Source organism: Lolium perenne, chromosome 4, assembly GCF_019359855.2.
Source record: "Lolium perenne isolate Kyuss_39 chromosome 4, Kyuss_2.0, whole genome shotgun sequence".
Taxonomy (NCBI): domain Eukaryota; kingdom Viridiplantae; phylum Streptophyta; class Magnoliopsida; order Poales; family Poaceae; genus Lolium; species Lolium perenne.
Window position 1 is genome coordinate 242,603,212 of NC_067247.2, and position 25,851 is coordinate 242,629,062.

Consider the following 25,851-nt stretch of genomic DNA (forward strand, 5'->3'; position numbering starts at 1 on the left):
ATCTGTCAAAACAGAACAGTCTATAAAGACAAATTTTTTAGAGGCACCAGACTTCCTCAGATGAAAATGCTCAAATTGAATGAAAGTTGCGTACATATCTGAGGATCACTCACGTAAATTGGCAGATTTTTCTGAGTTACCTACAGAGAACCCTGCCCAAATTCGTAACAGACAGAAATCTGTTTCTGCGCAGTAATCCAAATCTAGTATCAACCTTACTATCAAAGATTTTACTTGGCACAACAATGCAGCAAAATTAAGATAAGGAGAGGTTGCTACAGTAGTAACAACTTCCAAGACTCAAATATAAAACAAAATTGCTGTAGTAAAATAAAAACATGGGTTATCTCCCAAGAAGTGCTTTCTTTATAGCCATTAAGATGGGCTCAGTAATTTCAATGATGCACTCTCAAGAAATAGTAGTTGAAGCAAAAGAGAGCATCAAGAGGCAAATTCAAAACAAATTTAAGCCTAACATGCTTCCTATGAAAAGGAATCTTGTAAATAAATAAGTCATGTAGGCATAATGCAATAAGCATAGGAAAACTAGACAAGCGCAACTTCAAGATTTTTAGCATATAGAGAGGTGTTTTAGTAACATGAAAATTTCTACAACCATATTTTCCTCTCTCATAAATATTTTCAGTAGCATCATGAACAAACTCAACAATATAAATATCAAATGAAACATTCTTATCATGAGTCTCATGTATAAAATTATTACTACTCCCAACATAAGCATAGTCATTCTTATTAATTGTAGTGGGAGCAAATTCAACAAAGTAGCTATCATTATTATTCTCATCAAGTGTAGGAGGAATAGTATAATCATAATAAAATCTACTCTCCATAGTAGGCGGCACCAAAAGACCACTATCATTATAATCATCATAAATAGGAGGCAAAGTATCATCAAAGAAAATTTTCTGCTCAATGCTTGGGGGACTAAAAATATCATGCTCATCAAAGCCAGCTTCCCCAAGTTTAGAATTTTCCATAGCATTAGCAACAGTGGTGTTCAAAGCATTCATACTAATAACATTGCCATTAGCATGCAAATAAGGTTCCATAGGTTTTTCAATTTTTGCAACACACCATTTATGTCTTAACTCAGGAAATAGATTAAAAAGCTCACAGTTGTTTTCCATTATGCCTTACTAGTGTTTAACAAGAAACAAAAGATGCAATTGCAGGATCTAAAGGAAATAGCTTCGAGCACTCACCCAGAAAATAGGTTAGTAGCCGGGATCCGGAGTGTGAGTACCTTTTACCTTTCCTCCCCGGCAACGGCGCCAGAAAATAGCTTGCTGTCCAGGACTGGCGCGTGGTTGACGAGGGAGGAAATCTCTGTTGTGTAGCTTTTCGTTCCCCGGCAACGGCGCCAGAAAATAGCTTGATGTCTACGCACGCTTCTTTTCCTCAGAGATGTTGTTGGGCCTCCAAGAGCAGAGGTTTGTAGAACAGCAGCAAGTTTTCCCTTAAGTGGATCACCCAAGGTTTATCGAACTCAGGGAGGAAGAGGTCAAAGATATCCCTCTCAAGCAACCCTGCAACCACAATACAAGAAGTCTCTTGTGTCCCCAACACACCTAATACACTTGTCAGATGTATAGGTGCACTAGTTCGGCGAAGAGATAGTGAAATACAGGTGGTATGAATGTATATGAGCAGTAGTAACGGCGCCAGAAAATAGCTTGCTGGCGTGCAGTTGATGGTGGTAATATTGCAGGAAGTAAAGATGCAATAGAACAGTAAATAAGCGATGATTGCAGTATTTGGAAACAAGGCCTAGGGATCATACTTTCACTAGTGTACACTCTCAACATTGATCACATAATAAAACCACTCTACACTCTCTTGTTGGATGATGAACACCACTAATTGTGTAGGGATACAAGAGCACCTCAATGCCGGAGTTAACAAGCTCCACAACATTCGATATTCATATTTAAATAACCTTAGAGTGCATGATAGATCAACACAACTATACCAAGTACTAACATAGCATGCACACTGTCACCATCACACTATGAAAGGAGGAATAGATCACATCAATACCATCATAGTAATAGTTAACTTCATAATCTACAAGAGATCACAATCATAAACTACGCCAAGTACTACATGATGCACACACTGTCACCATTACATCATGAAGGAGGAATAGAGTACTTTAATAACATCACTAGAGTAGCACATAGATTAATAGTGATACAAAACTCATATGAATCTCAATCATGTAAGGCAGCTCATGAGATCATTGTATTGAAGTACATAGGAGAGAGATTAACCACATAGCTAGCGGTACAACCCCTTAGCCTCGATGGAGAACTACTCCCTCCTCATGGGAGACAGCAACGGTGATGAAGATGGCGGTGGTGTCGATGGAGATGCCTTCCGGGGGCACTTCCCCGTCCCGGCGGCGTGCCGGAACAGAGACTCCTGTCCCCCAGATCTTGGCTTCGCGATGGCGGCGGCTCTGGAACTTTTCTCGTACCGTGGCTTATTCGTATCGAAGATTTAGGTCAGGGGGCTTCTTATAGGCGAAGAGGCGGAGTCGGAAGGCTGACAGGGCCACCACACAGTAGGGGGGCGCGCCCCCCTTGGGCCGCGTCGGCCACACATGTGGGCCCCCTGTGGCCCTCCTCTGGTCCCTCTCGGGTGTTCTGGAAGCTTCGTGGAATTATAAGATGCTGAGCGTTGATTTCATCCAATTCCGAGAATATTTCCTTACTAGGATTTCTGAAACCAAAAACAACAGAAAACAGGAACTGGCACTTCGGCATCTCGTCAATAGGTTAGTTCCGGAAAACGCATAAAATCATCATAAAGTGTGAACAAAACATGTAGGTATTGTCATAAAACAAGCATGGAACATCAGAAATTATAGATACGTTGGAGATGTATCAGTACTCTAACCCCCTTGCCAGACAGACTCTCGAAGAGCGGCTCCCAGAATTTTATTTATGGATGCCACTCCTTCCAACCTTTTGCTTTCACAAGCCATGGCTAACTGAATCCTCGGGTGCCTCCCAATCATTCACATACCATGAAGGAGTGTCTATTTATTTTAGTTTTATTTAGAGATGACACTCCTCCCAACCTTTGCTTTCTCAAACCATGGCTAACCGAATCCTCGGGTGCCTTCCAACAATCTCATACCATGGAGGAGTGTCTAGAGAATTATTAATGAAGGTTAATTAATTGGGGCTGGGAACCCCATTGCCAGCTCTTTTTGCAAAATTATTGGATAAGCGGATGAAGCCACTAGTCCATTGGTGAAAGTTGCCCAACAAGATTGAAGGATAAAACACCACATACTTCCTCATGAGCTATAAAACATTGACACAAATAAGGGATGATGAATTTTGAATTGTTTAAAGGTAGCACATGAAGTATTTACTTGGAATGGCAGAGAAGTACCACATAGTAGGTAGTTATGGTGGACACTGATGGCATAGGTTCGGGTTAAGGTTTGGATGCACGAGAAGCATTCCCTCTCAGTACAGGTCTTTGGCTAGCAAGGTTGATTAGCAAGCATAAGAGTTGAGGGAAACAAACAAATATACATGTGATGGAAATAATCATGCATCTTCCTTGTAAGCACAAACAATTTTAACTTCAGAATAATAAGCTAAGAGCTAACAAGAAAGAAAGACAATGAAATAACATATCTACATGTATTTCTCTTCTACTTAAAACTCAAAGTGTTGTTGCTATTGACCAATGCTAAGTTTGTCAAAACCAAATATATTTAATCAATGCTCCCAAAGTGATACCAATACTAACAACAAGATCAATCATATAATAGAGATTGCAAACTAAAATAAGATGTGCAATATGTAAATGATAAGACTTCTCATTAATATTCCATAACGATAACTCACACCAAGGGATACATAGCAACTAAAAGAGAGATACTTCCACACTGCAACCCATCTTATATGATAACTTCCCTACTCATGATATGACACTACTTGATAGTTAAAAGTAAAAGATAGTGATGATGTGATACCGCGGCACCCCCCCAAGCTTGGAACAAACCAAGGGGGTGCCAATACCGATGTTGAATTACTCCTTCGGCGGTGGTGGTGATGAATTCTTGATAAGCTTCTTAACAAGCTCCTTTAGCTCATCGATCTCGTACGTGAGGTTGCGGATCATCTCCGAATTGTGCTCGACGCGGTTAAGAAGTATGTCCGACGGCGAGTCCCAACTCTTAGAGTTGTTTCCCCACTCTTCAGCTTCAGGCTTCATCCTTCCTGCAGTGTTAGAACGATCTATGTCCCAATTGCTAGGCAATACTGCCTTGGGAATCTTTTCAATTTGACTATTGTAAATTAGATTGCGGAAGGGGTTGTAGGTGCCTGGAGGAGATGTCTTTGGAGCTAGGTAGTGACGTGGAACTTTTCCTTCAGTGCGAATTCTTGCGCTCTTCTTGGTACTGAAAGGGTTTTCCACCACCTCGATGCTTGCGACGGTGGCACGCGGGTATGCACGCGAGTCTTCCTCCACTTCTTCTTCATCTTCTTCCTTGACACTCTCGTCCACCTCTTTCCACTCGGGATCTTGAATATCTTCATCCGAAAGCCCCTTGCCCTTGTTGTTGGAGACCATGGTGCTTCTAGATCAAAGACAGATCCTGGCAGAAACAGCTCGAAACAAAACACGTCGAGAAAACGATATACGGACCTCCAGGGGTCCGGGGGATTATATAACAAAAAAATTCATGACGAAAGGAAAGTACCAGGTCGAACTAGAGTCGGAGAGGGGCAACGAGGGGCCCTCCTCATAGGGTGGCGCGGCCAGGCTAGGGCCCGCGCCGGCCTATGGGGCACGGCCTCGTGCGTCTCCTCCACTTCGTTTCGATCTCGTAATTTTTCATATTTTCCAAAAACAGCAAAAACATTGTTCGGAAAGTTAAACGCGGACTTTTTATTACCAGCACTGTTACCTATTCAAAGTCGAACTCTGCAGAACTGTCAACTTGACCTTTGATGAAAGCTTCCGGAGTCACCACTCGAATAACATCAACATCTTCATTATAAGAATCTCCAGAGATATAATGCTTGAGTCTTTGTCCATTCACCACTTGTGCGGCATCACCTTGCAGAGAACTTATTTTAATTGCCCCTGAACGATACACCTCCACAATGACATATGGTCCTTCCCATTTTGAGAGTAATTTCCCTGCAAAAAATCTGAGACGAGACCGATACAATAGGACTTTATCCCCAACATTAAATTCTCTTTTAATGATTCTTCTATCATGCCATTTCTTAACTTTCTCTTTAAAGAGTTTAGCATTTTCATAAGCTTCACTTCTCCATTCATCTAGAGAACTCAATTGTAGCAATCTCTTCTTACCGGCAAGTTTATGATCTTTATTTAGTTCTCTTACAGCCCAATAAGCTTTGTGCTCTAGTTCTAAAGGTAAATGACAAGCTTTTCCATATACCATTTTATACGATGACATACCCATGGGATTTTTATAAGCAGTTCTATAAGCCCATAGTGCTTCCTTCAATTTACTAGCCCAGTTCTTTCTAGATTTATTAACAGTCTTTTGCAAGATAGATTTAATCTCTCTATTTGATAATTCTACTTGCCCACTAGTTTGAGGATGATAAGCGGAAGCAATTCTATGATTAATACCATATTTAGCAAGACTTTTTCTAAAACCACCATGAATAAAATGAGAACCTCCATCAGTCATAAGATATCTAGGAACTCCAAATCTAGGAAAAATAATATCTAAAAGCATTCTTAAAGAGGTCTCACCATCAGCACTTTTTGTGGGTATGGCTTCCACCCATTTAGTAACATAATCAACAGCGACAAGTATATGAGTGTTACCTTCTGAAGAGGGGAAAGGTCCCATGAAGTCAAATCCCCAACAATCGAATGGTTCAATAACAAGAGTATAATTCATAGGCATTTCATTGCGTCTGGAGATATTACCAACCCTTTGACATTCATCACAAGATAAAATAAACCTTCTTGCATCTTTGAAGAGAGTTGGCCAATAAAAACCTGATTGCAGAACCTTTTGCGCGGTTCTATCTCCGACGTGATGTCCTCCATAAGCACTACCATGACACTTACTCAATATCTTTTGTTGTTCATATTCGGGAACACATCTTCGCAGAATACCATCCACTCCTTCTTTATATAATTAAGTGTGGGTCATCCCAAAAATAATGCCTCAAGTCATAAAAGAATTTCCTCCATTGCTGAGCTGAAAAGGTTGGAGGCAAGTACTTGGAAACAATAAAGTTAGCATAATCAGCGTACCAAAGACTATCTCGCGAGCTCACCTTTATTACAACCAATTGTTCATTTCGAAAACTATCATTAACAGGAACAAGATCATAAGTAATATTTTCCAATCTAGACAAATTATCAGCAACAGGATTATCAGCACCTTTCCTCTCTATAATATGCAAATCAAATTCTTGCAACAAAAGCACCCATCTAATAAGCCTTGGCTTAGCATCTTTCTTTTGCATAAGGTATCTAATTGCAGCATGATCAGTATGGATTGTAACTTTAGAATCAACAATATAAGATCTAAACTTGTCACAAGCAAAGACTACAGCTAATAATTCTTTTCCAGTTGTAGCATAATTTCTTTGAGCAACATCAAGAGTTTTACTAGCATAATGAATAACATTCAATTTTTTATCTACTCGCTGTCCAAGAACAACACCTACAGCAAAATCACTAGCATCACACATAATTTCAAAAGGTAAGTTCCAATCAGGAGGTTCAACTATAGGAGCAGTTGTTAATGCTTTCTTTAGAGTTTCGAAAGCTTCCTTACAATCATCATCAAAAACAAAAGTTGCATCTTTTTGAAGAAGATTAGTAAGTGGTTTTGAAATCTTGGAGAAATCTTTAATAAATCTCCTATAAAACCCAGCATGACCAAGAACACTACGAATACCTTTAACATCCCTAGGATAGGGCATCTTCTCAATTGCTTCAACTTTAGCTCTATCAACTTCAATACCTCTCTCAGAAATTTTATGTCCCAATACAATTCCTTCATTAACCATAAAGTGGCATTTCTCCCAATTAAGAACAAGGTTAGTTTCTTCACATCTCTGCAAAACTTTATCAAGGTTTCGCAAGCAATTATCGAAGGAATTCCCATAGACAGAAAAATCATCCATGAATACCTCTACAATATTCTTGCAAAAGCCATGAAAAATAGCAGACATGCATCTTTGAAAAGTAGCAGGAGCATTACATAAACCAAAAGACATACGTCTATAAGCATAAGTTCCATAGGGACAAGTGAAAGTGGTTTTCTCTTGATCTTTAGTTTTAACAGCAATTTGTGAAAACCCAGAATAACCATCAAGAAAGCAAAAATGAGTATTTTTAGACAACCTTTCTAACATTTGATCAATAAAAGGCAAAGGGTAATGATCTTTGTTAGTAACTTTATTAACTTTTCGATAATCAATGCACATTCTATACCCTACAACTACTCTTTGAGGGATGAGCTCATCATTATTATTAGGTACAACAGTCATTCCTCCTTTCTTAGGAACACAATGCACAGGACTAACCCATCTACTATCAGCAATAGGATATATAATACCAGCTTCAAGAAGTTTTAATACCTCATTTCTTACCACATCCTTCATCTTAGGAATTAGACGACGCTGATGTTCAACAACAGGCTTTGCATCATCTTCCATATTAATGGCATGTTGGCAAATAGAGGGAGAAATCCCCTTCAAGTCATCAAGAGTGTAGCCAATAGCTCCACGGTGTTTCTTAAATATTTCCAATAACCTTTCTTCCTCGAACTCTGAAAGCTTAGAACTAATAATAACATGATATATTTTCTTATCATCAATATGAGCATACTTAAGATTATCAGGCAATGATTTTAAATCAAAAACAGGATCTTCCTTTGGTGGTGGTGTTGTACCTAGATCTTCAACCGATAAGTCATGCTTAAGAATAGGTTGACGAAGGAAAATTTCATCAAGCTCATTTCTTTCTTCCCTAAAAACTTCACTCTCACTATCCTCTAAATGTTGCTACAAAGGATTATTAGGAGCAAGAGCAATAGATGCACACTGTTCAACTCTAAAATCATTATTAGGTAAATCAGCTTTATAAGGGGTTTTGGTAAATTTAGAGAAATTAAACTCATAAGATTCACCAGCAAATTTAGTCACAATTTTCCCTTTCTTGCAATCTATAACAGCTCCACAAGTATTTAGAAAAGGTCTACCAAAAATGATAGGACAATACTTACTAGTAGCAGAACCAAGTACCAAAAAGTCAGCAGGATATTTAATCTTACCACATAGAACTTCTACATCTCGAACAATGCCAATTGGAGAGATAGTTTCTCTATTAACTAGCCGAATAACCACATCAATATCTTCAAGTTCACAAGAACCAATTTTATGCATGATCTCCGTGTAAAGCTCATAAGGAATAGCGCTAATACTTGCACCAATATCGCATAAACCATAATAATAATGATCACCAATTCTAACAGAGAGCATAGGAACACTGGTTTTCCTAGACTTATTAGGATGCGAAACAATATTAGAGGCATCTTCACAGAAAATAATATGACCATCTTCCACATTTTCAGTCACAAGATCTTTAACTATTGCAATAGCAGGTTCAACCTTTATTTGCTCTTCAGGTTCTATAGGTTTCTTTGCACTTTTATTAACCACACTATTTATAATAGAATACTCCTTCATTTTAGCAGGGAAAGGAGTTTTTTCAATATAAGCTTCAGGAAGAACATGATCAACAGTTTCAATTACAACACATTTATTTATAGATGAATCAATTTTATCTTTATACGATTCATGATACTTATCAAAATTCTTCCTAGGCAATTCAAAATGAGAGGCAAAAGCTTTATAAAGATTTGAAACGACTTGAGAATCAAGACCATAAGTAGCACTCATATTACGAAATTTATCAGTATCCATAAAAACTTCAATGCATTTATAATCATAGTTTATACCTGACTCTCTATCTTTGTCATTCTCCCATCCTTCAGTATTCTCCTGAATCCGATCAAGAAGGTCCCTCTTAAACTCTTCTTTGTTGCGTGTAAATGATCCAGAACAAGAAGTATCCAGCAAGGTCTTATCTTGAAAAGAAAGTCTTGCATAGAAATTATCAATGATAATATTACCAGGAAGCTCATGAATGGGGCATTTGAGCATTAAAGACTTCAATCTCCCCCATGCTTGGGCAATACTCTCTCCATCATGAGGCCAGAAATTATATATGCGGTTCCGGTCTTTGTGAATTTCACTTGGAGGATAGAATTTAGAATAAAATAGAGGCACAATATCATTCCAATCAAGAGAATCCCCATTCTTTAGTAATTTATACCAATGCGCCGCTTTACTGCATAAATGATATAGAGAATAGTTTCTTCCTAACTTCATCCATAGCAATACCTGCACACTTGAATAAACCGCATAATTCATGTAAGAACAGTAAATGATCTCCAGGATGGACAGTTCCATCCCCTTCATAGCGGTTATCCACAACACGTTGATACGTCCAAAACGTATCTACTTTCCCGAACACTTTTGCTATTGTTTTGCCTCTAATTTGTGTATTTTGGATGCAACTAACACGGACTAACGCTGTTTTTAGCAGAACTGTTCTGGTGTCTCGTTTTTGTGCAGAAATCGAACTTTTAGGAAAATCCTCGGAATTTATGCGAAAGGTCCTATTTTTCCAGAAGACTCACAGAGCCAGAAGGGCAAGCCAGGTGGAGGCCCGAGGGCCCCACACCATAGGGCGGCGCGGCCCAGGAGGGGGGCGCGCGGCCCTAGCGTGTGGCCCCCTCGGCTGGCCTCCGATGCCCTCCTCTGGACTACTTAAGGGGTTCGATCTAAAAATCGCGACCAAGAAGTCAAAGTCGCCAGAAACCCTCCAGAACGCCGCCACATCGCGAAACTCCATCTCGGAGGCCAGAAGTCTCTGTTCTGGCACTCCGCCGGGATGGGGAATTGGAGGAGATCATCGCCATCATCACCACCGACGCCTCTCCATCGACCAGCAATGTTTCCCCCATCCATGTGTGAGTAATTCCCCCGCTGTAGGCTGAAGGGGATGGTAGGGATTGGATGAGATTGGTCATGTAATAGCATAAGATTGTTAGGGCATAGTGCCTGGTGTCCGTAATTGGTACTTTGATGATATTGTTGCAACTTGTTATGCTTAATGCTTGTCACTAGGGCCCGAGTGCCATGATCTTAGATCTGAACATGTTATTGTTTCATCATGATATTCATTGTTTTATGATCTTACCTGCAAGTTGTATACACATGTCGCTGTCCGGAACCAATGGCCCCGAAGTGACAGAAATCGGGACAACCGGAGGGGATGGTAGTGATGTGAGGATCACATGTGTTCATGGAGTGTTAATGCTTTGCTCCGGTACTCTATTAAAAGGAGTACCTTAATATCCAGTAGATTCCCTTGAGGCCCGGCTGCCACCGGCTGGTAGGACAAAAGATGTTGTGCAAGTTTCTCATTGCGAGCACGTACGACTATATATGGAACACATGCCTATTGATTGCTTTGTACTTGGACACCGTTTTATTATTATCTGCAAATGCCCTGCTTTGATTGTTACATGAGTTTCTCTCATCCATGCAACGCCCGTTATCCGTCACCGTGCCTACATTATTTTAATCCTGCTGTTTACTATAATTACTACTGCTGTCTTTGTTACTCTGCTGCTGTTATTTTACTACTACTACTACTATAAAACTGTTACTACTGATAAACTCCTGCGAGCAAGTCTGTTTCCAGGTGCAGCTGAATTGACAACTCCGCTGTTAAGGCTTTCAAGTATTCTTTGTCTCCCCTTGTGTCGAATCAATAAATTGGGTTTTACTACCCGCGAAGACTGCTGCAATCCCTTATACTTGTGGGTTATCAAGACCGTTTTCTGGCGCCGTTGCCGGGGAGCATAGCTTTATTTGGAAGTTCACTTGGATTGATATTGTTCGCTGCAAATTCTCCATCATGGGTAAACCTCGCGATCCTAAAGTCGCCATATTACCATCCACAACAAGAAAAGGTACAACTCTGAGTACCTCTGCTACTCTTGATTCACCATCTGTGATAAGTCAACTTGTTTCACCGCCGCAAGCTTCACTTGCTGGTACTTCTGCTGAATCTGAAAACTCTCATAATATTGATAATGTTTATGCTGTGCTTGATGATAGTGGTTCATTGGGATCTTTTCTAGATGCTACAATTGCCAGGTCTAGACAAATTGAAAATACTGAAACTCCTAATGCTACTACACCTGTTAATTCACATGAACTTGATTATTCTAGTGATGATCCTGATGAAGAATATGTGGAGCTTAATGATGATTTTATTAATAGATGCAATGCTACTGCTGATGCAAGAAAAATTAAAAAGTTTCTCACACAATATACTGTTAGACATAAGTTATCTCCTGATCATAAATTTGCCACATCTCCTATATGCATTAAGGATAAAGATTATGATTTTTCTCTTGATCTATCTCATATAGCTATTGTAGAGAAAGCACCCTTTTGTGGTACTGAAAAAGAAAGTGCTGTAGAACACATGATTGAACTTTCTTCTATGAGTAGCTTGTTTTCTGATGATGTCAAGATGCGTACTTACTTTGTCGCTAAATTTTTTCCTTTCTCATTAAAGGATGATGCTAAAACTTGGTATAATAATTTGCCTCCTGGTTCTATTAAAAGTCCAACTGATTTGCGTGATGTTTTCTTTCGAAAATACTTTCCTGCTAGTGCTCAACATATTGCTTTACAGAAAATTTATAGATTTGACCAGGGAGATGAAGAGAAATTGCCTGAGGCTTGGGCAAGATTTTGTTCTCTTATCAGAGCTCGACCTGGACATGATTTAGAAAAGAATGATCTACTTGATATATTTTATAGTGGACTAACCATTGAATCTAGAGCATATTTGGATAGTTGTGCTGGTTGTGTTTTCAAGAAAAGAACTCCAGACGAAGCTGAAGAATTATTGGCTAAAATAGGTCGGAATTATGATGATTGGACTACACTAAACCAACTCCAACGCCAATATTGAAGAAGAGGGGTTTAATTAAATTGAATGATGAAGATATGAGGGAAGCCAAGAAGTCTCTCAAGGAGAAAGGTATTAAATCCGAAGATGTGAAGAATCTACCTCCCATAGAAGATATATGTGAGATAATTCCCCCTTCATCCATGATTGAGGTAAACTCCCTTCAACGCTTTACTAGGGAAGATATTCCGTATTCAAAACCTCCTGATCAATGCTTAGATGAGTTTGACAATTATATTGTTAAGCAAGAAAATTTTAATATGAGAGTAGAGAATCATCTAATGGAAAATTCTCAAGCTATTAGCAATTTGCATGATATAGTGGAGAGAACCTCCAATGATTTTAAGATGCTTGTTAAACATTTTCAAATGGTTCAAACTCAAATTGATCAACTCACTAAAGTGCAAAATGACTTATTAAAAAATGATTCTAAAGAGAAACATGCTTATGAAGTAACAACTAGAGGTGGTGTCTCTACCCAGGATCCTCTATATCCTGAAGGGCATCCCAAAAGAATTGAACAAGATTCTCAACGCATTGAACCTAGTGCTCCTTCTAAGAAAAAGAAGAAGAAACATAAAAATGTTGTAGAATCCTCTGAACCTGCTAATGATCCTAATAGTATTTCTATTTCTGATGCTGAAACTGAAAGTGGTAATGAACATGATAATGATAATGATAATGATAAGAAAGATGCTTCTGATAAAGAAGAGGTTGAAGATGAACCTGAAAAGCATGCTAAAAATAAAAAGTATACTAAAGAAGATTTTATTGCTAAGAAACATGGTAATGAAAGGGAACCTTGGGTGCAAAAGCAAATGCCTTTTCCTGCTAAGAAACTAAAATCAAAGGAAGAAGAACACTATAATAAATTTTGTGATTGGATGAAACCTTTATTCTTGCAAATCCCTTTGACTGATGCTATTAAATTGCCTCCTTATTCAAAGTATATGAAAGATATTGTTACTAACAAAAGGAAAATCCCCAATGAGGAGATTTCCACTATGCTTGCTAATTACTCTTTCAATGGCAAAGTTCCAAAGAAGTTGGGCGACCCAGGTATACCTACTATTCCTTGTTCTATTAAGAATAATTATGTTAAAACTGCTCTATGTGACTTGGGAGCCGGTGTTAGTGTTATGCCTTTTTCTCTTTATAAGAGACTTTATTTAGATAAGTTGATACCTACTGATATATCTTTGCAAATGGCTGATAAATCTACTGCTATTCCTGTTGGTATATGTGAGGATGTTCCTGTTCAAGTTACTAATAACTGCTTGATATTAACTGATTTTGTTGTGTTGGAAATGCCGGAAGATGATAATATGTCTATTATTCTTGGGAGACCTTTTCTTAACACCGCAGGGGCTGTTATTGATTGCAATAAAGGAAAGGTTACTTTCAATGTTGATGATAAGGAGCATACCGTCTATTTCCCCAAGAGGATTGATAAAGTATGTGGAGTTAATACTATTTCTAATGTGAGAACTATCAAAGTGGGGACTATTGATTGTCCTATATATGAGCCTAAAGAAGGATATCAAAGTCTTATGATTGGATCCATATCAATACAATTCAAGATAACATGATTGATTTGAGGTTTATTTCTTCTTATGCTATGTAAAATTTATTTGGTGGCGAGACTTGATCAACCTTGTTAACAAATAATTTTTATATGCATAAAGGAGGTAAACAACATCTCTTTCTTCCTCCACTTGCTTTACTTGCTGTAGCACTTTTGATTTGCAAAGTTCCTTAGTTAATTAGAGATTTCAAAATTTTTCCTGTCCAGTAATAATAAACTTAATGCCCAGAAATGTGCATTTTTCAAAGTTTTCAAAAATTCACAAAAATTATACCGTTGGTCCTATTTTTCGAAAATGCACCTGGGAGCACCTGGGGATGACCAGTGGGGCACCCCAGGGTGGCACCCCACAGGCCGGCGCGGCCAGCAAAGGGGGCGCGCCACCCTGGTGTGTGGGTCCCCCTTTGCCCCACTTTAGCATCTCTTCCTCCCACACTCTTCTCTCTCCCGAAAAAATCAACACCAGCTTTCTCTCACTCGCGTTTTTGCTCAAGAGCTCAGGATTTTTCGATCTCTTTGCTCAGCCCAGATTTTTGTCTGAAATTTGGCACATTTGCTCTCCGGTATGTGACTCCTCCGATTATCCAAGTAGAATTTTGTTTGGTTGAGTATATCTTGAATATTTTGCTGCTGTAGGTAACATGTTTAGTGAGCTTGCATGCTTGTTCTAAGTTTTATAAACTAGTTTTGATGCATGATTAGTACTCTAGCAAGTTCTCATAGTAGTTTCCCTCAATTATATGTCACCAAATCAAATTTTATATCATTTGTTGAAAAATTTCAGAGAAGGAAGATGGATAATTTCAACTTTGGAGAAGTGTTTGAGAGAGAGACGACGAGCACCGGAAGGCCCTCTAGGACTGCCACCCGATTTAGGCGATCCTACAATGAGGATGTCATTGCGCCAAGCTTCGAGCCCGAAGAAGACAATGGAGTTCCTAACGCTTCATCTTTCCCATGTTATGACTTTTTGAGTAATGCAGGGTTGCTGGATGATTTCTTTACCCTCGTTAACAAGGCGGGCTTAGCCGCCTACGTGGGAGATGAAAGGGAGCAATACTACATGCTCACCAAAATCTTTGTCGAGAGCTTCAAGTTCCACAACAAGCACTATGGCCCGACAGTTGCATTCAAGATTTATGGTGATCCTATTACTATGACATTGGAAGAATTTTGTGTTGCATTGGGTATTGCCCCTGTAGGTACAGCAAGGAGGATTGAGGACAACCCCAGGGTCCTGTTGGAACTTTATCGAGGGATCACTAATGATGATTGTCGCACCATTCAGCGTGGCAAGATAAGAAACATCCAACTCCCCGCCATTAAGTATTTTGCCTATTACATTGCTACTAGCATTCTTGGTAGGGAGAACACTAGCAATATTTCTAGCTACCATCTTGCTTTCTTAATTGCTGCACTTACTGGAGGGACACCTTATCATCTAGGTTCTCTTAATGCTCGCCGCTTGTCTAACAGGGGGCCTATTTTTGGAGGAACCATTGCATCGCGCATTTTAGCACATTTAAGACTTCCTCTTGACTCTAATGATGTGCCATTAACTCCTAGGAGGCTTGATATTGCTGCTATGAAGATCCATCATTTTGTTACCGCTGATTCTACTTCAGATAATTTGGTCTATAGAATGTTGTTTGCTGACGGGGATGAGAAGGAAATTCCTTTGCCCCAGCCAGATTTGTTCAGTATTGACAGGGAACCATGGTCGCGCTCTAAGGAGGAGGTGGAGGAGAAAATGAAGATACAAGGCTTCCACCAGCAGCATGACTCCGAGGACGCCGAGCCCTCCTACGACTACACCGTCACGTATCCGGGTGCTTCTTCTAGCACATACCCAGAATATGATCCATCTTCGTCGTACTACGGAGGTGCTACTTCATGGGCACCATGGGATTGAACTCCACTTAGGCCAAAAGCCTAAGCTTGGGGGGAGGTGTACTGGCATCACTCATTCTTTGCATATTATGGTTGCTGGATACTTGTATATACTTGTTTAGTTTCTTTGAGTGGTTTTCTAATGAGAGGAAGATGATATTTGGGGAAGTGCTGCCTGAAAACAGATTCTGGACTGTTACCGAAAAAATTCTCAAAAATATCCAGAACGATATTTTGCGAAGCTAATTTTTGTGCATGTTCCCCAGGTTGTTATCTAACTTTAATTTGTTGAACACTTTTCAATTTGAGCAGTGGAAGAATTTCTGAAAAATCGAGTACTGTACTGCTGTCAAGTTTGATGAATTTCTGCTGCTTTGTGTTTATGTGACTTTTCTAGTTTGCCATTTCTTGTTTTTGCTTTGTTTCTTTCCTAAAACACAAAAATACCAAAAATATTTCTGTTGTTTCTCTTCACCATTTGTTTGTTTTGGTTTCTTGCATTTGTTTTGCTTTGTTTGCTATTGTTGGTTTGCTATAAGAAAATCCAAAAAGATTTTGCTTTGTTTGCTTGTTTCCTTTTGTTCTTGTTCTCAAATTCGAAAACACCAAAAATATTTGCTGTTCTTCTTTGGTTTGTAAAGTTCATTATGAGTTCAATGGTCTTCGGTGGCTGGAGCGTGGTTTTCATTTCATATTATTCAAGCTACACAAGTGAAAGACAATAATGACGATCTACGACAATTGGATTGTGGTGAGAGGCTGGTATGAACTCTATTTGTTTTCATTTTTGTACATATACTCATCCATGTGAGCATGCTTAGTTGGTTCATGTGAGGTATATGTCATTTAAGAAAGTTTAGTAGTTCATGATCTCTCATGTTTAGCTCCAATTTATTAATATGGGTAGCATGTCATGGATGTTTGCTTGCATTGTTTTATTCATAAGTAGGTATGACATTGTGGTATCCTCCTCTGAATAATTCATTTGTATCGACTTGGCACATGCTCACGCATGCATATGACTGAACAAAAGTCAATTAAGCCTCTATGATCTACATTGCTTTAGAGTTCTTGTATCACTTTTATGCCTCCGTTAATTTATTTTGCCGCAAGCATGATTATGACAGTGACTGCTCTCTTGATTTGTCGCTCCCTAGTCTTTTGCTAGCCTTCACTTGTACTGAGCGGGAACGCTGCTCGTGCTTCCAAACCCCTGAAAACCAAGTTGTTCCAAAGTGTCCACCATAAATACCTATGCATGGCATTTCAAACCATTCCAAGTAAATTCTCATGCGCTACCTTTAAACATTCAAAATGCTTCTCAATTTGTGTTAATGTTTTAAAGCTCATGAGGAAGTATGTGGTGTTTAACTTTCAACCTTGTCATTTACTCTTGACGGACTTTCATTATGGACTAGTGGCACATCCGCTTATCCAATAATTTTGCAAGAAGAGTTGGCAATGGGGTTCCCAGCCCCGATTAATCAAACTTCATTAATAATTCTCTTCACATGTTTTGCTCTGATTCATCAGTAAGCAACTTAATTTTGCAAATAGACACTCCTCCATGGTATGTGATTGATGGAAGGCACCCGAGGATTCGGTTAGCCATGGCTTGTGTAAGCAAAGGTTGGGGGGAGTGTCACTCATAATAAAACTAAAATACGTGTGTAAACAAAAGAGAAGAGGGATGATCTACCTTGCTGGTAGAGATAACGTCCTTCATGGGAGCCGCTCTTGAAAGTCCGGTTGGCGAGGTAGTTGGTGTACCCATTACCATTCGTTGAAAACAACAAACACCTCTCAAAATAATTTTACTCCTGTTTTAAAAATGAAAATCTCTAGCGCATGTTAATCCCTGCTTCCCTCTGCGAAGGGTCAATCTTTTACTTTTATGTTGTGTCTCCATCCTTTCTTTGAGCACTATCTTGAGAGCACAACTGTCATTCTTAGTACAATATGCTTGTCTCAAAATATGATTGATTGTGGTATAGCTTTGATGCTTTTATCTTTGACAATCACTATTTCTAGTATTTCTATGAACTTCAGAGGTGCCTGAGCATTTATGTTTTGCTGATCAAATATGGGCAAGCGAGATACCACTTTATCATACTCTTTTATGAACATTGCAATCCTGCTTATAGACATGATTCATGATGCTTATTATTAATTGTTGGTACCTTTCCATGATTGACATAGCTGTTAGATGATCTTATTTGCATGTACCTTATTATGAACTGCCTAAGTGTTAGCCATATCATGAGAATATTTACATCATATGAACAAATGTGTTCGTGAAAGTTCTTTTATCGCATCAGTTGTTAACTGAATTGCTTGAGGACAAGCAATAAGCTAAGCTTGGGGGGAGTTGATACGTCCAAAACGTATCTACTTTCCCGAACACTTTTGCTATTGTTTTGCCTCTAATTTGTGTATTCTGGATGCAACTAACACGGACTAACGCTGTTTTCAGCAGAACTGTTCTGGTGTCTCGTTTTTGTGCAGAAATCCAACTTTCAGGAAAATCCTCGGAATTTATGCGAAAGGTCCTATTTTTCCAGAAGACTCACGGAGCCAGAAGGGCAAGCCAGGTGGAGGCCCGAGGGCCCCACACCATAGGGCGGCGCGGCCCAGGAGGGGGGCGCGCGGCCCTAGCGTGTGGCCCCCTCGGCTGGCCTCCAACGCCCTCCTCTGGATTACTTAAGGGGTTCGATCTAAAAATCGCGACCAAGAAGTTGAAGTCGCCAGAAACCCTCCAGAACGCCGCCACATCGCGAAACTCCGTCTCGGAGGCCAGAAGTCTCTGTTCTGGCACTCCGCCGGGACGGGGAATTGGAGGAGATCATCGCCATCATCACCACCGACGCCTCTCCATCGACCAACAATGTTTCCCCCATCCATGTGTGAGTAATTCCCCCGCTGTAGGCTGAAGGGGATGGTAGGGATTGGATGAGATTGGTCATGTAATAGCATAAGATTGTTAGGGCATAGTGCCTAGTGTCCGCAATTGGTACTTTGATGATATTGTTGCAACTTGTTATGCTTAATGCTTGTCACTAGGGCCCGAGTGCCATGATCTCAGATCTGAACATGTTATTGTTTCATCATGATATTCATTGTTTTATGATCTTACCTGCAAGTTGTATACACATGTCGCTGTCCGGAACCAATGGCCCCGAAGTGACAGAAATCGGGACAACCGGAGGGGATGGTAGTGATGTGAGGATCACATGTGTTCACGGAGTGTTAATGCTTTGCTCCGGTACTCTATTAAAAGGAGTACCTTAATATCCAGTAGATTCCCTTTAGGCCCGGCTGCCACCGGCTGGTAGGACAAAAGATGTTGTGCAAGTTTCTCATTGCGAGCACGTACGACTATATATGGAACACATGCCTATTGATTGCTTTGTACTTGGACACCGTTTTATTATTATCTGCAAATGCCCTGCTTTGATTGTTACATGAGTTTCTCTCATCCATGCAACGCCCGTTATCCGTCCCCGTGCCTACAGTATTTTAATCCTGCTGTTTACTATAATTACTACTGCTGTCTTTGTTACTCTGCTGCTGTTATTTTACTACTGCTACTGCTATAAAACTGTTACTACTGATAAACTCCTGCGAGCAAGTCTGTTTCCAGGTGCAGCTGAATTGACAACTCCGCTGTTAAGGCTTTCAAGTATTCTTTGTCTCCCCTTGTGTCAAATCAATAAATTGGGTTTTACTACCCGCGAAGACTGCTGCGATCCCCTATACTTGTGGGTTATCACACGTTCAATAATTTTCATAGGTATTTTGTATGGAACCTCTTTCTCACCTGGTGCCTCATCCACTACCTTTGCAGTAGTAGTAGATTTTCCAAATAAAAATTCAAGAGAAGATCTCTCCATAATGAATTATAGCAGCAGGCAGAAATAAAATCAGCACGTACAGTAAAAGTTTCCCTTACCAATTCCACTTACCAATAGCGCTTCACTCCCCGGCAACGGCGCCAGAAAATAGTCTTGATGACCCACAAGTATAGGGGGTGTATCGTAGTATTTTTGATAAATAAGAGTGTCAAACCCAACGAGGAGCAGAAGGTGTTGACAAGCAGTTTCGATGAAGGATTCACTGTAAATGCTCACATACAAGTATTCAGGGGGTTTTGATATAGCAGATAAATAAAGTACGAGTAAGTAAAATACGAGAGTAATAATTGCAGTGAGTGGCCCAATCCTTTTTAGCACAAAGGATAAGCTGATTTGTTTACTTATAATGACCAAACGTTCTTGAGGACACACGGGAATTTAGTCTAGTGCTTTCGCTTCATATAGCTGATTAATCTTCATTGTTTTGATAAGTGTTGTGTGGGTGAACCTATGCTAATGCACCGCCCTTCCTAGGACTAATACAAACTTGTGATTATACCCCTTGCAAGCATCCGCAACTACAAGAATGTAATTAAGATAAATCTAACCACAGCCTTAAACTCTGAGATCCTGCTATCCCTCCTGCATCGATATACCAACGGGGGTTCAGGTTTCTGTCACTCCAGCAACCCCGCAATTGGCAAACGAATACAAGATGTATTCCCCTAGGCCCATAAAGGTGAAGTATCATGTAGTCGATGTTCTCATTACACCACTAGAAGAATAACACCACAACTTAAATATCAAACCATTGAATATCACCCAACATAATTCACTACTAACATTTAGACTTCACCCATGTCCTTAAGAACTAAACGAACTACTCACGAGACATCATATGGAACATGATCAGAGGTGATATGATGATGAATAACAATCTGAACATAAACCTTGGTTTAATGGTTTCACTCAATAGCATCAATAACAAGGAGTAATCAATACCGGGAGAGTTTCCCCTATGAAATAATCAAGATTCAACCCTAGATATTACAGCGGTGACGAGGTGCAGCGGTGGAGATGACGGTGACGGTGGTGGAGATGATGGTGATGATGATCCCAATGAAGTCTAGCTCGATGATGGTGATGTTGGTGATGATGATCCCAATGAAGTCCAGCTCGATGACGGTGACGATGGAGTAGACCTCTCTTAAGGTGATCCCGGTCGATGTGGCTCGGGCATTGATTGCCTCCACAAGCGGATTATACTCCGCTCCAGTCCATGAATGACTGCATCGATGACATCATCATCATCATCAAGCTTCTTGCCGGCCATAGCCAGTTCATCAACAATGGATTTCAACTTGCCAATGTATAGCGCTATGCTCATCTCCCTCTTTTTTGGACCGTTTAACTGTCGATGGAGATTCTGGACGCGTGCACGATATTGAGAGCTGGACATCACCTGGATTGCCTTCCAAGTTTCATGTGTTGTTTGGTGCTCGGTGAGCTGTACCAGCATTTACGAGAGATTGAATTGAGGAGGTAGGTGATGGCGTGTAACTCACACGTTCGTTGGGAACCCCAAGAGGAAGGTATGATGCGCACAGCAGCAAGTTTTCCCTCAGAAAGAAACCAAGGTTTATCGAACCAGGAGGAGCCAAGAAGCACGTTGAAGGTTGATGGCGGCGGGATGTAGTGCGGTGCAACACCAGAGATTCCGGCGCCAACGTGGAACCTGCACAACACAACCAAAGTACTTTGCCCCAACGAAACAGTGAGGTTGTCAATCTCACCGGCTTGCTGTAACAAAGGATTAACCGTATTGTGTGGAAGATGATTGTTTGCGAAAACAAGAGAACAAGATTAAGAGATTGTATTTCAGTATAGAGAATTGGACCGGGGTCCACAGTTCACTAGAGGTGTCTCTCCCATAAGACAAACAGCATGTTGGGTGAACAAATTACAGTTGGGCAATTGACAAATAAAGAGAGCATGGCCATGCACATACATATCATGATGAGTATAGTGTGATTTAATTGGGCATTACGACAAAGTACATAGACCGCCATCCAACTGCATCTATGCCTAAAAAGTCCACCTTCAGGTTATCATCCGAACCCCCTCCAGTATTAAGTTGCAAAGCAACAGACAATTGCATTAAGTATGGTGCGTAATGTAATCAACAACTACATCCTTAGACATAGCATCAATGTTTTATCCCTAGTGGCAACAGACAACACAACCTTAGAACTTTCTGTCACTGTCCTGTGTCAATGCGAGGCATGAACCCACTATCGAGCATAAATACTCCCTCTTGGAGTTACAAGCATCTACTTGGCCAGAGCATCTACTAGTAACGGAGAGCATGCAAGATCATAAACAACACATAGATATAACTTTGATAATCAACATAACAAGTATTCTCTATTCATCGGATCCCAACAAACGCAACATATAGAATTACAGATAGATGATCTTGATCATGTTAGGCAGCTCACAAGATCCGACAATGATAGCACAATGGGGAGAAGACAACCATCTAGCTACTGCTATGGACCCATAGTCCAGGGGTAGACTACTCACACATCACACCGGAGGCGACCATGGCAGCGTAGAGTCCTCCGGGAGATGATTCCCCTCTCCGGCAGGGTGCCGGAGGCGATCTCCTGGATCCCCCCAGATGGGATCGGCGGCGGCGGCGTCTCTGGTAGGTTTTCCGTATCGTGGCTCTCGGTACTGGGGGTTTCGTCACGGAGGCTATTTGTAGGCGGAAGGGCAGGTCAAGAGGCGGCACGAGGGCCCCACACCACAGGGCCACGCGGCCAAGGGGGGGGGGCCGCGCCGCCCTAGGGTGTGGCCCCCTCGTGGCCCCTCTTCGTCTCTCCTTCGGACTTCTGGAAGCTTCGTGGCAAAATAGGACCCTGGGCGTTGATTTCGTCCAATTCCGAGAATATTTCGTTACTAGGATTTCTGAAACCAAAAACAGCTAGAAAAAAAGAATCGGCACTTCGGCATCTTGTTAATAGGTTAGTTCCAGAAAATGCACGAATATGACATAAAGTGTGCATAAAACATGTAGATAACATCAATAATGTGGCATGGAACATAAGAAATTATCGATACGTCGGAGACGTATCAGCATCCCCAAGCTTAGTTCTGCTCGTCCCGAGCAGGTAAAATGATAACACAGATAATTTCTGGAGTGACATGCCATCATAATCTTGATCATACTATTTGTAAAGCATATGTAGTGAATGCAGCGATCAAAACAATGTATATGACATGAGTAAACAAGTGAATCATATAGCAAAGACTTTTCATGAATAGCACTTCAAGACAAGCATCAATAAGTCTTGCATAAGAGTTAACTCATAAAGCAATAATTCAAAGTAAAGGCATTGAAGCAACACAAAAGAAGATTAAGTTTCAGCGGTTGCTTTCAACTTGTAACATGTATATCTCATGGATATTGTCAACATAGAGTAATATAACAAGTGCAATAAGCAAGTATGTAGGAATCAATGCACAGTTCACACAAGTGTTTGCTTCTTGAGGTGGAGAGAAATAGGTGAACTGATTCAACAATGAAAGTAAAAGAATGGTCCTCATAGAGGAAAAGCATAGATTGCTATATTTGTGCTAGAGCTTTGATTTTGAAAACATGAAACAATTTTGTCAACGGTAGTAATAAAGCATATGTATCATGTAAATTATATCTTACAAGTTGCAAGCCTCATGCATAGTATACTAATAGTGTCCGCACCTTGTCCTAATTAGCTTGGACTACCGGATCATCACAATGCACATGTTTTAACCAAGTGTCACAAAGGGGTACCTCTATGCCGCCTGTACAAAGGTCTAAGGAGAAAGCTCGCATTGGATTTCTCGCTATTGATTATTCTTCAACTTAGACATCCATACCGGGACAACATAGACAACAGATAATGGACTCCTCTTTTATGCATAAGCATGTAACAACAATTAATAATTTTTCTCATTTGAGATTGAGGATATATGTCCAAAACTGAAACTTCCACCATGGATCATGGCTTTAGTTAGCGGCCCAATGCTCTTCTCTAACAATATGCATGCTTAACCATAAGGTGGTAGATCGCTCTTACTTCAGACAAGACGAACATGCATAGCAACTCACATGAAATTCAACAATATAGTTGATGGCGTCCCCAGTAAACTTGGTTATCGCACAACAAGCAACTTAATAAGAGATAAAGTGCATAATTACATATTCAATACCACAATAGTTTTTAAGCTATTTGTCCCATGAGCTATATATTGCAAAGGTAAATGGTGGAATTTTAAAGGTAGCACTCAAGCAATTTACTTTGGAATGGCGGAAAATACCATGTAGTAGGTAGGTATGGTGGACACAAATGGCATAGTGGTTGGCTCAAGTATTTTGGATGCATGAGAAGTATTCCCTCTCGATACAAGGTTTAGGCTAGCAAGGCTTATTTGAAACAAACACAAGGATGCACCGGTGCAGCAAAACTCACATAAAAGACATATTGAAAACATTATAAGACTCTACACTGTCTTCCTTGTTGTTCAAACTCAATACTAGAAATTATCTAGACCTTAGAGAAACCAAATATGCAAACCAAATTATAGCATGCTCTATGTATTTCTTCATTAGTGGGTGCAAAGCATATGATGCAAGAGCTTAATCATGAGCACAACAATTGCCAAGTATCACATTACCCAAGACATTTATAGCAATTACTACATGTATCATTTTCCAATTCCAACCATATAACAATTTAACGAAGAAGGAACTTCGCCATGAATACTATGAGTAGAAACTAAGGACATACTTGTCCATATGCTACAGCGGAGCGTGTCTCTCTCCCATAAAGTGAATGCTAGGATCCATTTTATTCAAACAAAACAAAAACAAAAACAAATCGACGCTCCAAGCAAAGCACATAAGATGTGATGGAATAAAAATATAGTTTCAGGGGAGGAACCTGATAATGTTGTCGATGAAGAAGGGGATGCCTTGGGCATCCCCAAGCTTAGACGCTTGAGTCTTCTTAGAATATGCAGGGGTGAACCACCGGGGCATCCCCAAGCTTAGAGCTTTCACTCTCCTTGATCATGTTGCATCATACTCCTCTCTTGATCCTTGAAAACTTCCTCCACACCAAACTCGAAACAACTCATTAGAGGGTTAGTGCACAATAAAAATTAACATATTCAGAGGTGACACAATCATTCTTAACACTTCTGGACATTGCATAATGCTACTGGACATTAGTGGATCAAAGAAATTCATCCAACATAGCAAAAGAGGCAATGCGAAATAAAAGGCAGAATCTGTCAAAACAGAACAGTTCGTATTGACGAATTTTAAAATGGCACCAGACTTGCTCAAATGAAAATTCCCAAATTGAATGAAAGTTGCGTACATATCTGAGGATCACTCATGTAAATTGGCATAATTTTCTGAGTTACCTACAGGGGGATTTTGCCCAGATTCGTGACAGCAAAGAAATCTGTTTCTGCGCAGTAATCCAAATCTAGTATGAACTTTTCTATCAACGGCTTAGCTTGGCACAACAAAACACAAAACTAAGATAAGGAGAGGTTGCTACAGTAGTAAACAACTTCCAAGACACAAAATAAAAACAAAGTACTGTAGGTAAAAACATGGGTTGTCTCCCATAAGCGCTTTTCTTTAACGCCTTTCAGCTAGGCGCAGAAAGTGTGTATCAAGTATTATCAAAGGGTGGTGCTTCTACAGCGGGGTGCGGAGTTTTCTCAACTATGCACACTATCTTTTCTATGTGGGTTTCAGAGGCTCCCTTTTCATTAGTCTTGGGCTTGCTACTCTCATCAAACAAATCTTCAGGAACAATCCAATCAAAATTCTTTTCTAGTGCCTCACACATTCCCAAGAGCTTGCAAGGTATTGATGTTTTAATATCCCCCTCATAATTAACTTCATTAGTGTACTTTTGTCTATCCTTTTCCATCTTCTCAAGGGTACTGGCAAAGTTGGTATAAGAGCCTAGCATATTATATTTAGTGAAGACTTTTCTAGCTTCTCTCGCTATTCCCCCAAATTCTTTAAGAAGGGTTTCTAATACAAAATCTTTCTTTTCTCCTTCTTCCATATCACTGAGTGTAAGAAACATATGTTGAATCACAGGATTAAGATTAACAAATCTAGCTTCTAACGCGTGTACTAAAGAAGCAACAACAATTTCATAAGTGGGGGCAAGTTCTACCAAGTGTCTATCTTCAAAATTGTCAACGGTACTAACATGGTTGAAGAATTCTTCTATATTATTTCTCCCAATTATAGACCCACGTCCTACCGGTATGTCTTTTGTGGTAAAATTAAAAGGAAACATGATGAATCAAGTAAAGTAAATGCAAGTAACTAATTTTTTT